Below are 13,680 nucleotides of genomic sequence, written 5' to 3'. Positions count from 1 at the left end.
TTTTTGAAGAATGCTCGTATAAAATTACAGGTTAGGAGTTCTGTGATCAACAGAATCTGGGGGGGACTGGTGAAGGTGACTGAAGTGGCTCATGGAGTTGCTGGTTATAGAGGTGAGTGTATCTACAAAGGGACAGAAGCCTGGCTGGGGTCAGGAGTGAGTGGCATTAGGGAGCATGGATAGTGCTGAGTAGCTTGAAACTTACACCATGGTGGTAAAAAGCAGGAGATTCAGTGTGTTGTGTGTGTGTGCTTGTGTGTGTGTGTGTGCACGTGCGTGTGTGTGTGTGTGTGCACGTGTGTGTGTAGTGGGGAAGAACAAGGTGTTTATCATTTGCCAGGAGGAGCCTCTTATGGTTAGGGTGTGGTTTTTTGATATAATGATTGATTTGGGGGAGAAATAAGATAAGAAATTGAAGGGTCAGGACAGGGATTTTTCTTTCTTTCTTTTTTTTTTTAAAGATGACTGTTAAGGGGATCTTAACCCTTGACTTGGTGTTGTAAGCACCACGCTCTTTTAAGTGAGCTAACCGGCCATCCCTATACAGGATCCGAACCCATGGCCTTAGTGTTATCAGCACCGCACTCTCCCGAGTGAGCCACGGGCCAGCCCAGGACAGGGATTTTTCTGTTGCTGGAGATTGTACTGCGATCAAAGGGACAGAGGAGTAAAACATGTTTTGTTATATCCTCATTTATGTCTAGCAGTATTATATATACAATATATTCTTAATAAATATCTGTTAACTGATTGGCTGTATTATTTTATAAGCAATATTACTAAGTCTTCTGTTAAAATCACTGGCAACTCAGAAGAGGGAAATATGGAAGATGACTCCTCTCTATCAGATGAGGGGTAGATCAAATTATGGTAATTGATTAAAATAGCGAGAATTTTGGTATGTCATCCTGGGAAATTGTATGGTAGTCAATTTCTACATAGGCCAAGTTGCTTCAACTTCCAAAGTCAACTCACCTAATAGCAAACTTTTGATAGTAGTTTTGATAACAGATTATGTTTTAAGTAGTATCTAAGAAACATCTTTCTTATTACTTCTGCATGTCCCTAAAAAGACAAATATTATTGAAAATAAACATGCAAGGCATTTCTGGGAAAGAATAAAATTGTGTACATGTTTTAATTAAAGTGAGATTTTCTTCAAAATTTGTGATAACATTTAAAAATGTGAGAGAAAACATACCAAAAAAGAAAATGTGGATGCAGTTATAAACACACCTTGGGAGTTTCTCAAAGAAGAAGAAATGATTCTCATTAGTTAGTGAAGATAAGAACAGAAATAATAGATTTAAATGTGAACAAGAAGCATTTGAAGATTGGAGAAAAATTTAACAGTAGGATCAACGGGGGAAAGAAACCAATTTCTGGAAGAGACGATGGGATCAAAGTCATGTGAAAACCTTAAGGTTGCAGCCTGACAAACGTGTAGATGGAAAAGAGGAGAGATGAGACAGATGTTGTCCCACAGGGAGAGCAGATAAAATGACCCTCTTGGAATCTTCTCCAGGCCTCTGTTGTAAAAGGAGAATGAGCCATGGGACTGAATGTCTTCGAAGGACACAAGCAAAGAAAACATACAGCAGCGAGCACAGGGGTGGAAAGGGTAAAAATCCCTGTTCTCAGGAGGTCTTTTTTCGTCCACAGTGTGAAAAAAGAGGAGGTAGAAGCTGTGAGTGTATGGGAGAGCCTGGATGCCTGTATGGTGGGTGGGGACTGTTCCTCCATCTGTGGGTGACAGCTGTCAGTGGCTAAGCCTGGGAGCCACACACATGAACCCCTGTGTATTTTTTCTCTCCCATTGATGTGGGAACTCAGGCAAAATGGAGGCAGATATTCTTATTACAACTTAGATGTGCAGTTTTAAGGGCAGATAAAAGATACTCTTTCTTGGAATAATGGGGTCAATAAGTGGTCCAGGGTGATTCACTACAGTTCAGGCACAAAAAGGCATAGGAGATTTTATGGTTCAGCACATGGGATGGGTGTTTTTTCCCCTGCTCAGCTCAAAAGTCACTGAAGAGAATGTTGCCCTGTGAATGGAATTTATTTTTCCAAGACAAGAGAGACCTAGAGAGAGTGATTGGGGAGGACAGCAAATGTCCATGATGGTTTCTAGTATACCTTGGGAGCCAACTTGAATACAAAAGTGGTGATGTAGGACTGATTGCAAAAACCATGCCTTAAAATGTTTTTGCATTTTAGTTTGTAGGTTGTTTGCTAAAGGGTTAGAGTCTACTGCAAATAAGAGCTATCATTTAGCAGATTTAATTGCCAGCTTTTGCAGTGAGATTACGCCACCTATGAAGCACAGAGGCTCTTGCACATGCTTCCCTGGACTCTGCCATGTTCACACACCTGCACCTTGTGTCTGTCCTGCGGCACTGCCTTCATCAGGTGATGTTCTTCAACCAGCTGGATTGTGTTATGGCCAGCTGTGCCCCATGTAGAAAACATCTTTGTTACCCACTGTTAGGGATTGAATTGTGCCCCCCTGCTTTCCCAAATTTATATGTGGAAGTCTTAACCCCTAATACCTCAGAATACTTATTTGGAGATAGGGTCTTCACAGAGGTAATCAAGTTAAAGGGAGGTCATTAAGGGAGCCCTAATCTAATATGACAGGTGTCCTTATAAAAGGTAAATCTGGACATAGAGAGACACATAGGGGAAAGACAATGTGAGGAGACAAAGGGATAAGTTTGCCATTTTACAAGCCAAGTTGAGTGGATTAGCAGGTCCTTCTCTTCCAGTTCTCAGGAGGAACCTAGCCTGCCAACACCTTGATATCAGACTTCCAGCCTTCAGAAGTGTGAGCCAATAAATTTCTGTTGCTTAAGTCACCCAGTTTGTGGTATTTTTAATGACAGTCCTAGCAAATTAATATACCCACTAATTATGGACTCATATAAACCTTATTTACTTATTTTTCATCCATTCATTCTGCTACTGAGCACCTGATGTGTATTACATACTGAAAATGTGACAGTCTTGACCCTCACAAAACTTCTAGCTGCTCAATGAAGACAGATACATAAACTCATAGATTTGAAGTACTTAAATTTGAGAAGAATTGGAAGGTATTCAATTCAATTATTTGGTGTCTGCTGTATACTAAGCAGCATGATGAATGATTAAGAAGCATACTTAAAAACCAGCTCTGCCACTTCACTCTTTAAGGTCAAAGAGCTACTTAATCTAGGTGTTAATTTCCTGATCTATAAAATGGGGATAATGACATCTTCTAATAGGATTTTTGTAAATATTAAATAGGAAAATGAATGTAAAATGTTTAGTATAGTGCCTGCTACAGAATATATGGCAGAGAGTATTATTTGGTAATTAGGAAACATATCATAACTGAAATTGTATGCAGACAAATAATAGCATTGGAGGCTGACAAAATAACCAAAGAAAATGTGTAGTCCAGAATTCTACCTTGCTATTCAGATAAGCTGTTTATCAGTGTTGCATGGGAGGCACAGCAAGAGCTTTTACGAAGATAACTGTACTAATTCATTAAGAAAGATCTGAGTTAGACCTTCCTTTCTGATCACAAGGTCTCGGGGGCTTGTAAGCACTCTTCCGCGTAGGAGGAATAGCTTTGTTTTGGGACCTCCAAGAGTGAATGAGAGTGCCCTTGGATATGGTTATATCATTCCCATTTTGAGCTGGGAAGTGGAATTTACATGGGTGGTGTCTTGATGATTTTCTGAGTTGGGATTAGGGAAGGTGAACATGAGATTTGATGGCTAAAACCATTAAGATGACAAATTTTGGACATTTAGAAATTGTGAACTTGTTAAAATAATACACTTAAACAGAGTGGGGAAAGCCAGCTATTGTTTCAGGAAGAGCTGAGTACAGTGATCTTGGAATACAGTTCAAAAATCCTTTCCTGCATTCATTTCAAGAGCAATGACAGGAAATAATCTTAGCTTTAGTGTGCAGAAGGTTTTAAACAATGTAGGTGCTGGAAATAGTTTTGGACAATGGAGGTGCTGGAAAGGTACTTTTATATCCTTGACTTTGTTAATTTAGGGATATTTTAAAAGAATAGGTCTCTATCCAGGCAAATACAGTCATCAACACCTTCTTAGAAGACTCTGGTCACTCTCCAGGCTATGCAAACCTGGGCCGGGCTGGGGCCTTCCAGATCTGATGGCCTCTGCTCCACCCTTGTTCCTGGGTGAATTGGGATCACTAACAATCCTCCAGCATAAGAAGAGTGGCAACTTTCTCCATTTCCATAAACAAAAAAATCTCAATAGGACAGATAATTTCCATTAAAAAAAAGGCAGTGAAAATAGTAAGGCAAATCACTGAAGCCTGAATCAAAGGAGTTGCCTTACAGTTGCATTAGCTTGGGAAGTTGTTTCATCTCTCTGAATCTCTTGATTCTCTCTTTAAAAACCCAGACCTGGATTGGATCCCTTCCAACTTTGAAATGTCTTGACTGTACATGAAAGTATCTGGAAAATGGTAGCATGCTTTTATTTTTGTAGAAGGAATAATATGCATGAAAGTCTTTACACAAAAGGTAAGTTCAAATTGTACTAAAATATTTGCAATGATCTAGATGGACAAATTGAGGATTAGAAATGGAAGAAACAAGGCATTGTTGGGAAACGGGGAGAACAGAAGGTTTGAGATGGAAGTTTATGAAAGCCAAGAGCATGGAGGAATAAAGGAAGTAATTGATCCCTTCTTTTTAATCTTTGGACCCTGATTTAATCAGACATGAAGTATCTTCTGTTCTTTTGCTTTTCATCTACTTTTCTGAACCAAAACTGGAGATAGCAATCATATCACAACTTGAAGCTGTACGAACCTATGCTCCAACATTATACTCCTCAAGCATTGGTTCACATTAAGGTAGCATTAACTGAGAATGAGAAGAGTTAGCATTTTCTTTTCTTTTTTTTCTTTTTTATCCTCTGCTGACTCTTTCAGGAAAGCCTTCTGTGTGGCCCCACCTTTTAAGGCAGATTAATGATATCTTCCCATTTTTACCTTATCAAATATTAACGATATCTGCCCATTTTTATTTCACCAAATTTGGAGAGAAATTTCAAATAAAAATCAAAGAAAAACAGTATATTGATATATTTTTGACATTAAAGATGTTTCTCTTTATAAAATTATTTTAAATTATTAAAATAGGTTTTTTATTACATGCATTTGAAGCAACTGGTATAAAACATGCTTTTGAGGTTAAGGTATCAACCAAGATATGAAGAACACGTATGTTGACACCAAAGATGCCACAAAAATGACAAATGTTGAAGAAAAAGCACCATTAAAGCAGATCTTGACCTTTTGAGAATATGATCAGCCTGTCAGGACTAATGGTTTTCTATGCTCATAGCAAAAAGCTATGAGCACCTACATTTGGGATAGAGGTCAGATATCTCAATATACAAATAATGAAATGGTATCCTGTCAGACACATACAAAAATAATTTTCCAACTCTCTCTTTTTTCTTTTCTTTCTCACTTTGCAACACAGATGTACACGTTTGCATAATATGCATATGAACAATGAGCCTTGTCCTTTTTCCTTCCACCATCCCAAGCAATCCAGTTCCAAAGAAGGTTCTTAATATACCTAAAAGGTATTATGGTACCCAGAGAAGTTATTAGAACAAAGGAGTTTTTGAAAGTTCTGAGAATGGGGTAAGGGATCAGGAAAAGGAACATTACAGAGACCCTGGATCAATTAGATCTATTTGATACCCTTATTGTGCACTTGAAGCTTCAGAGACTCTTACAGCTATAATATCCTCCTTCCCCTCACCCCATTTCTTCTTTTGCTTAAAAATTCTGTCTCTTCGCCTAGACTTTTCAATTTTATTACACAGGAGCATAGTTTTTTGGAAAGGTCCAGCAAAACTATATTTTTCTGACTACCTGGGTTTTTATTAATGGGTCTTCATAAGCTGACTGAAAAAAGTCAGGAGAATAGCATCTTGATTTGTATAAAGTGTGTGCAACATGGCAGGAAGCTCCCTCAAGATTCCTTTTATTTCCTGGCAAAGATTGACCATGGTTATAATTTCAAGGATGGTAAAAGAGAGAAGATTAAAGGTGGGGTGAATTCCTCCTAGAAGTGAGAAAGATAAAAGACTTTGACGACTACACTGACATACAAGAATGAAAAACAGTAATAATACAAATTCTAATAAGAAATATGGGAAATAAGAATTACAACTGAGAAAACCTACTGCTGTGGATGGCCTATTAATCGGTCGGAACTGTAAGCAAATCAGACACTATGACCAGGTATCTGGATATGAGGCAATTCTATTTGGATACAACCAGCTACCTTAACAGGGGGAGAATCAACTGGTCCATGCGGAAAAAAAAAAAAAAAAAAAAGCCTTTGATGTTATTAAATTTATCTAGCAAGCAAAAAATAGAGATCAATTTTCAATTTGGCCTGAATCAAGAGATTTTTGTATAGGCTTCTTGCCTATATGTTAATTGTTGTAGTAGCCAGACTTTATCTAAAACTGTTAAAATAGTTTAAAAGCTAAATAGCAGACTTAAAGGCTAAACAGTTTAGTCTTAAACTGTAAATATATAAAAAGGTACAGTTTAATTAATTTGTATTTTTTCTTATTTTTTTATTACTCCATCAATTTTGCCTGTGGTATCACAGATTTTATTGGAGAATCACTACCTTTTCCCCCAAATCTCCTGTATGAAACAAGTTAGAAGTGATTTTTTTCATTTTTTTCCTCTTGTGATACACCCTGCCAAGGCAGGGGCAGCATTGTATGAGGAAAGAGGGTGAAAGGAAGTTCAATCAGGTCTCTGAACTCTGGAAAGGCACTGTTTCAGGTCTCAGAAGTATCTCCAGGGATTCTTCATTCTCAGGTTGCAGTAAGTCAAAGATTTTCATTTAAATTTTATATCTCAATGGATAAATTCCATATTAATCACCTCTGTGGGTCATGTTCTTCATGGCATTTCTCTTATTCCCAGTCATTTGACATTTCCTCCTCAGGGTAGCATAACATACATGAGCTATCTCAGAATTTCTTGAATAAATATTCAGTATAATCATTTCTAGGGAGGCAATGGTGAGTCATTGGCACAAAGGGTTATCTGAAATTTTCTTGAGCTTAAAAATTTTTTTTCTTTGTGGCCCAGTGGATAATGGGGAGTCAGGCATTTATTTCCTTCCTGCTCTATTTTGCTACTGGGGAAAAATGCGTTGTTTTACCTCAATGATTTCATATGCAAAATGGGAATAGTTATACTTTTTCCTTGGATCACTAGAGGATTAAAAGGATTAATGCATTTTTTAATTTAGAAAATACACACACTTCATGAGTGAAATATGCTTTAAGTAGGAATTATTATTAGGATTATTATCATCAGTAAGGATTTAAATATGTTCTTTATCAAGTAGAATTCTAAAAGTTAGAATTCAAGCTAATAAAGCAGGCTTGAGGGGATATGAACTTGAATGTCTGTCAATGACAATTGGATGCAGTGAGTAATCCAATTTACTTCAGGAAATCTGTAGCTGTGGCAGGGCTGAGGAGGAGGTATGAGGATGGAAGACTAACAAAGAGACTATAGATATTCATTAATTCCTTCAGGAAGTGGTGGGCAGAAAAGGAGGGATTGGAAGACATATTTACCAAGAGAGGAGAGAAAGGAACTATAAAAGGATAAAATAGAGAGAAAGCCCTGAAAAATAAGAATGATTGAGAAACTGGCAAAATTCACCAGGCATAGACTTGGATGTTCAGGAAATGTCAGTGGACTGACATAAATGAGATTCAAGGAGAAATCAAGGGGTTAGGGAGAAATGAAAGAGAGCCACTCGAATTATTCCATAATTAGAACTAAAGTTTTACTTAGGAGGAAAAAGAATGGTCAAAGAAGCAGAAAGTGGGAGAAATCACTTAAAGTGTCTCTAAATTCTGTACCCCCAACTAAATGTACTTGTTTAAAGAAGAGAACTGAGCACTCAAGAGGCTGGAGGTGCTGTCCTATGAAGATAGCCTGAAAAGCTTGGACTTTTCCATCTGGAAAGGAGGAGGCAGGGCAGGCAAATGATTGAAGTTGCTAATGTCACTGATGACACTGAGAAAGTACAAAGTTATTTTCTGAATCCCATAGTGCTAACTGAAGGGAACTCCCCCTGAAGCCTGGAAGAGGAGGGAAGAACACATTTAGAGAGCTGTATTAGTCTGTTTGTGTTGCTATAACAGAAATACCTGGAACTGGGTAATTTATAAAGAAGAGGTTTATTTGGCTTACGATTCTGGGACAATTGTATTTGGCATGGGCCTCAGGCTGCTTCTACTCATGGCGGAAAGTGACAGGCAGCCGGCAGGTACAAGCACATCACACGGTGAGAGGAAGCAAGAAAGAGAGAGAGAGAATGTGCCAGGGTCCTGTAAACAACCAGCTCTCATGGGAACCTATAGAGTGAAAACTCACTCATTAGTCCCCCCTCCCCCAGGGAGAGCATTAATCCATTCATGAGGGATCTGCTCCCATGACTCAAACAGTTTCAAAAACTGCCACATTGGAGATCAAATTTCCACATGAGTTTTGCAGGGGACAACACATCCAAACTCCATCAAGAGCCCTATAATCAAACAGGTTGTAATAACTAATATGTAAATAGATTTTAAAAAGATAAGTTAAAATCAGATATGGATTCTTGATTTTGCCGTTAAGGTGGACAGAAATCTTCAACAACATCTAACTATGATGTTAGTTCATAGTTTCACTGACTTCTGCTTCATCAGAAATAATACTCAGAGTCCGATTGTCCATGGTTAGCTTCAAATATGGGAGGTTTCTCAAATTCCTGTGTGAGCTTTGTTGACAAAGCCCTGGGTTGTACATGACAACAGTGTGATATTCATTTATTTATTCAACATAAATTTTTGATTATTATTATTTTTCAGACAACAATATACAGAAACAGTCCTGTTCATGTAACTCACAATCTGGAACAGTGGTTTTTGTCTTTAGCTGCACATTAGAATCACCTTGCAAGATAAAAAAAACTAACAGCAATATGAGATCCCCCTCTCCCCACCCACAACACATGCACAAACACATGGAGATTCAGTTTTACTGACTTGGACATCAGTGTTTTCAAAAAGCTCTCAGAATTTTTAATGTTCACCCAGAATTAAGAAGTTCTTATTTAAGAGAAGGCTAACACTGAATACTTTTAATAGCAAGATGATATTTGTTATGGTAAAGAAATACATATGGAACAATGGAAGTTTGGAATATCATAGATAAAGATTTATCTAGAGTAGATGCAAATGTTTTGGATTTATAGAGTAACTGTAGCAGGTCTAAAGGTTGTTTTTTTTTTTATCGAGGATTTTGTCATTAGAGTTACACCTAGTTATAAAATTTACCTTTCAATTGTCTCGCCTCAAAAGATTAGTGGTAAGACAATCAGTGGGTGATAACGTATAGGTTTTCTCTGAAAATCCTCTGGATCAAGATATGTATGGACTTGCTTCACTCAGCTATATTAGAGCAGAAAGAAATTTAATAAAGCACACTCCTACTCTGGTAAAGGGAGAAAGAAACAAAATCACTGGATTGGAGTATAGAGAAAATTAAGCCAACTTGAATCCTGGAATGTAGAAACTGATAATAGCTGGTCATCAAAATAATCCTGTGTCAACAACCCAGTAACTGGTTTGAGACTTGGCACGGGCCTTAACATATTCCAGTCAGTTGCTGGTTGTGTGAGAGGTCCGGTGTTTAGATAGCATTATCACACAGCAATGCCTGAAGCACTACCTTGGCAGAGGCACTTTTAATAACAAACGACTCTCAAACACATATGGTTTCTCTACAATAGCGCTAGATGGTGGTCATGGAACTACTCTTTCTTAAATCACATGGGTCACATTGACCCTTATTTCAACTGTAGTGATGGGAATGAATGACAATTTGGCCCAATGTCACATGTTATCAAAGGCATATCTGATTGCACGCATGTGCAATTTTCTCCTTAAAGTCATTCCTCTCTTTTTGTGGCATTTTAGAGTAGTTCTCAGCAGCAGAACTTCTTGTTTATTCGTAAATAATTGGCTTTATCCTTAGCACCTAAAATCAATGTTACCAGTGTACTCCAAGTGGCATGGAAGTTAGAGAGCTGGACTTCAGAGCAGAAAGACTCCATTTGTTTTTGTGATTCAAATCAATGTAAGAAACATCATCCCAGAACAGACTTTTTAATTGTGACTTTTGGGCCTCCAGCACAGTTTTCACAATTATTAGCTGATGCAAACTTATCAAGATGAGAAAAAATGTAAGTTATAGTTTAACTTCATTTGACTAGGTCTTCACTTACAGTGGAAACTACTGAAAAATTAACCCAGAAGCAATCACTGACAAGGGCTCTGTGGTAGGTGCCCCTTTGTGTAGGAAAAGACACCCAAACTGACCCTGCAAAGGCACAGGTTAGGGGCAGAGTGCTCAGCATGTAGGTCTTTCAGAAGGTACAGACCAAAGGCCCCTCAGGGAAGAAATGACAAACCACTTCCTTTGTTACTTATGCCTAAAATTACTTCTTCTGACCTTGTAAAACTCAAGGGCATACAATTTAAGCCCAACATGAAAGGTCCAGTACTTTGGCATTGTTAAATAATGTGCCCTGTTGGAAAAATAGTAAAGCATTCTTTGTAAACAAGCACTAAGCACTTATGTGTCTCCTGTTACTAGATACACACAGCTACATGCTTGTAGTTTAATCAGAGATTTACATACAACCAAAGATTGCAGATGGTCTTAGGTTCTTATCACATTCTCTGAGAAATGTGAGAAGGCTTTGAACATCTGGGACTTGTGTCCTTTGGCAAAGCATAGAGATAAATGTTTTTCATTTTTGTTAACTACATATCATTATATCTCAGGGAGGTGCTATTCCTTTGTGGCATCTCAGTAAGAAACTGACAGTGTCTACTTTTCTTATAAGTAGAGTGCGTAGCATTGTTGCGAGGTTTATAATTACATGTTTGTGACTTCATCCCCAACAGCCTCACCCCATGAATACAGATAACATCTCACAAAAGGGGAGGTTGGGAACAACTCTGACAGGCAGGGTGGGAAGAGAGGGAGGGAGGCTGACGACGTGCTCAGTGACCATCTCCCGGAGAGGCTCTGGGACAAGCAGTGGGAGAACTCCGCTCTCTAGGTTTCCGAAGCGGCCTGTCGTCTCAAACACTGGCCTTCTGTTTCATGGGCTGTGAAGCACCCTTGGGAAGATGCAGAAATACTCAACCTATAGTTGACATTTTATTTATATCACATCTCTTGTTGAATCCGTCTGAAGAACCCGAGGTGGCCGTGGCATTCCTTCTCTTTATTCACTTGGTTACAGTTTAAAATTTGAATAGCTGTTTATGCTGGAAGGCTGAACACCCAATCAGCAGTCTTTGAATTGAAGCTGTATTGTTCACTCATGGAAATGCCTGTTTCATCTGTCAGCTCTCTTTTATAGTGAGCCTAATAATTTATGCTTGCTAAAGATGTTTTCTGACCTGTGATTCCATTGCTGGTTACGAAAGGGCTTTGGCAGCATTCACACTTCCTTTCGTAATAGGGGGCCAGTAAGGTACAATTTAGTGAAATTACTGCTCCAGTGCACTAATGGAACCCAGACCCAGACTGGGGGAGGGCAGAGGGATAGGGGTGAGGGACCCTATCCTTTAAAGGGGGCCACTGGACTCCGAAGAAAGGTATCCTGGAAAGGGGCCTCTTTGGGAGCATGACCCTGATGGCTGACAGAGTTACCGTACCCGCAAAAATGCCACGGGGCACTACATGAGACTTTATACAGTGTCCCACTAACACAAATAAAATAGAGCATTTTCACCCAGGAAGTTTGTATCATCTCTTCAAATTTATCTTATTTTTTAAAATACTATTGTGATTCTATTAAATAGAGTGATCCATTAAAAAAAAAACACATAACAGTAAAAATCCTTTGTTCTCTTCAAAAGAGAGGATCTATATGTGTTTGAACTATGTCTTCTTATCTTATTACTGTTGAAATCACATTATGTTAAGTGGGACTTTTTAAAATGGGCCATCCTGCATTATAATTATAATCTTTTCAGGTCTTTAATTTGCAAGTTATTGGCAGACCCATCCTGAAGAGAACTTTTCTAATTGCAAATGAAATTATTCTCTAGGCGAAGTACATTTTTCCCTTTTTTGATTCTCTCATGAAACTTTGTTTTTATTTCTCATACGGCATTTATCTTATCCTCTGTAATGATCATTTGTGTACCTGTTTTGTACCTTAACGGTTTTGTCAGTTTCTTGAGGTTAATCTTATTCATTTCATATTTATGGCAGCCCTTATTTCAATGCCTTTCCTTTGGAAAGAACTTAATGAATATTGGTGAATTGATTTCAAGAATATTTAAACAAAACATCCTAAATTGAAATAGAATCTCTTTGTACATATTCTTATTAGTTTGAGAAACAGATGTGAATATATAATGACATTGGTGAGTACACTCAGAAAGCAGACTTCACCTAAGACTTAAAGTTTAATAAAATGAATAAATAAAAATTGTAGACAAACCCTCTAAAGAAGAAATTCCAGGAGATTTCAGGTGATTTTTTTAAAACTTAAGTAAATCTTTTGAATAAAATGTTTTAAATGTCGATCCTTATCAACTTTCGCTTTTAATAGTTCTGGGAACAAAAATGCTTCCACCCCTCTGTAGAACCTGAAGGGTCATGGGTGTGATATTGACAGTACAAATAAAGGTTCAAAAGTAATCTAGGACGATGTTAAAGCACTTTGAAGTTCACAAAGGGCTTTCATATTGAGGTAAGCTTTAAGAATACCTTTTTATGGACGACTTCAGAAAGGTTCCCTGACATGTTTTCGGGTCATTAAATGAGCAAGGAGCAGAGTTAAAGCTGAGTTTGAGACTCGAAATTCCAGAAACTCAGACTGTGAGAGTCTCCTCCCTTCACTTAAGCCTGCTGCCTCGATTTTGTCTTTAAAATTATGTCTCCTTTTTTAATAGGTAAGCAAAAGATGGCCTTTACCAATTTGCTTAATTATCTTCTGCTTTACAGGAACATAGGATTTCAGAGCTAAAAGAAACTGCAAAACTTCTGCAAAACACAAAAATATTTATTTTACAATTGAGAAAAAAGTATTATTTTCATTGTTAATAACAGCAGGTTATAAAATTTATTAAACTCATTTTATTCTAGTTGTTGAACTAAGAGCTCTGCGACATAGATATTATTCCTATTCCCATGAAAAAACAAAGTGCAGTGATTCTCCAAACACCACACTTAGCAAATGATAAAAACAAGTTTGCTGTGCCCCCAAACAGGTCTCTTAATGCTTATGCTATAACATGCATTAATTACAGCTTCACAAATAGTTAATAGCAGAATTAGGTATTATGATAGATTATTTCCTCCACCCCCAGTGCTTTTGCTAAATAATTGATAAGAACTGCATGAAGCTCCCTGTCCCTATCTTCAAATCCGTTTCTCTAATTGCACCTTTTTTTGAACTGCTCTATAGGAGCAATGGACATTAAGAACTGGTTTTAATTATGTATTTTTTTTTTTTAATTCAAAGTTTTGGCCAACATTACTTTAGACTTGAGTCTGGCTGAGTTTTCC

Source organism: Cynocephalus volans, chromosome 2 (assembly GCF_027409185.1).
Source record: "Cynocephalus volans isolate mCynVol1 chromosome 2, mCynVol1.pri, whole genome shotgun sequence".
In the NCBI taxonomy this organism is placed as follows: domain Eukaryota; kingdom Metazoa; phylum Chordata; class Mammalia; order Dermoptera; family Cynocephalidae; genus Cynocephalus; species Cynocephalus volans.
This window is presented reverse-complemented; position numbering follows the sequence as displayed.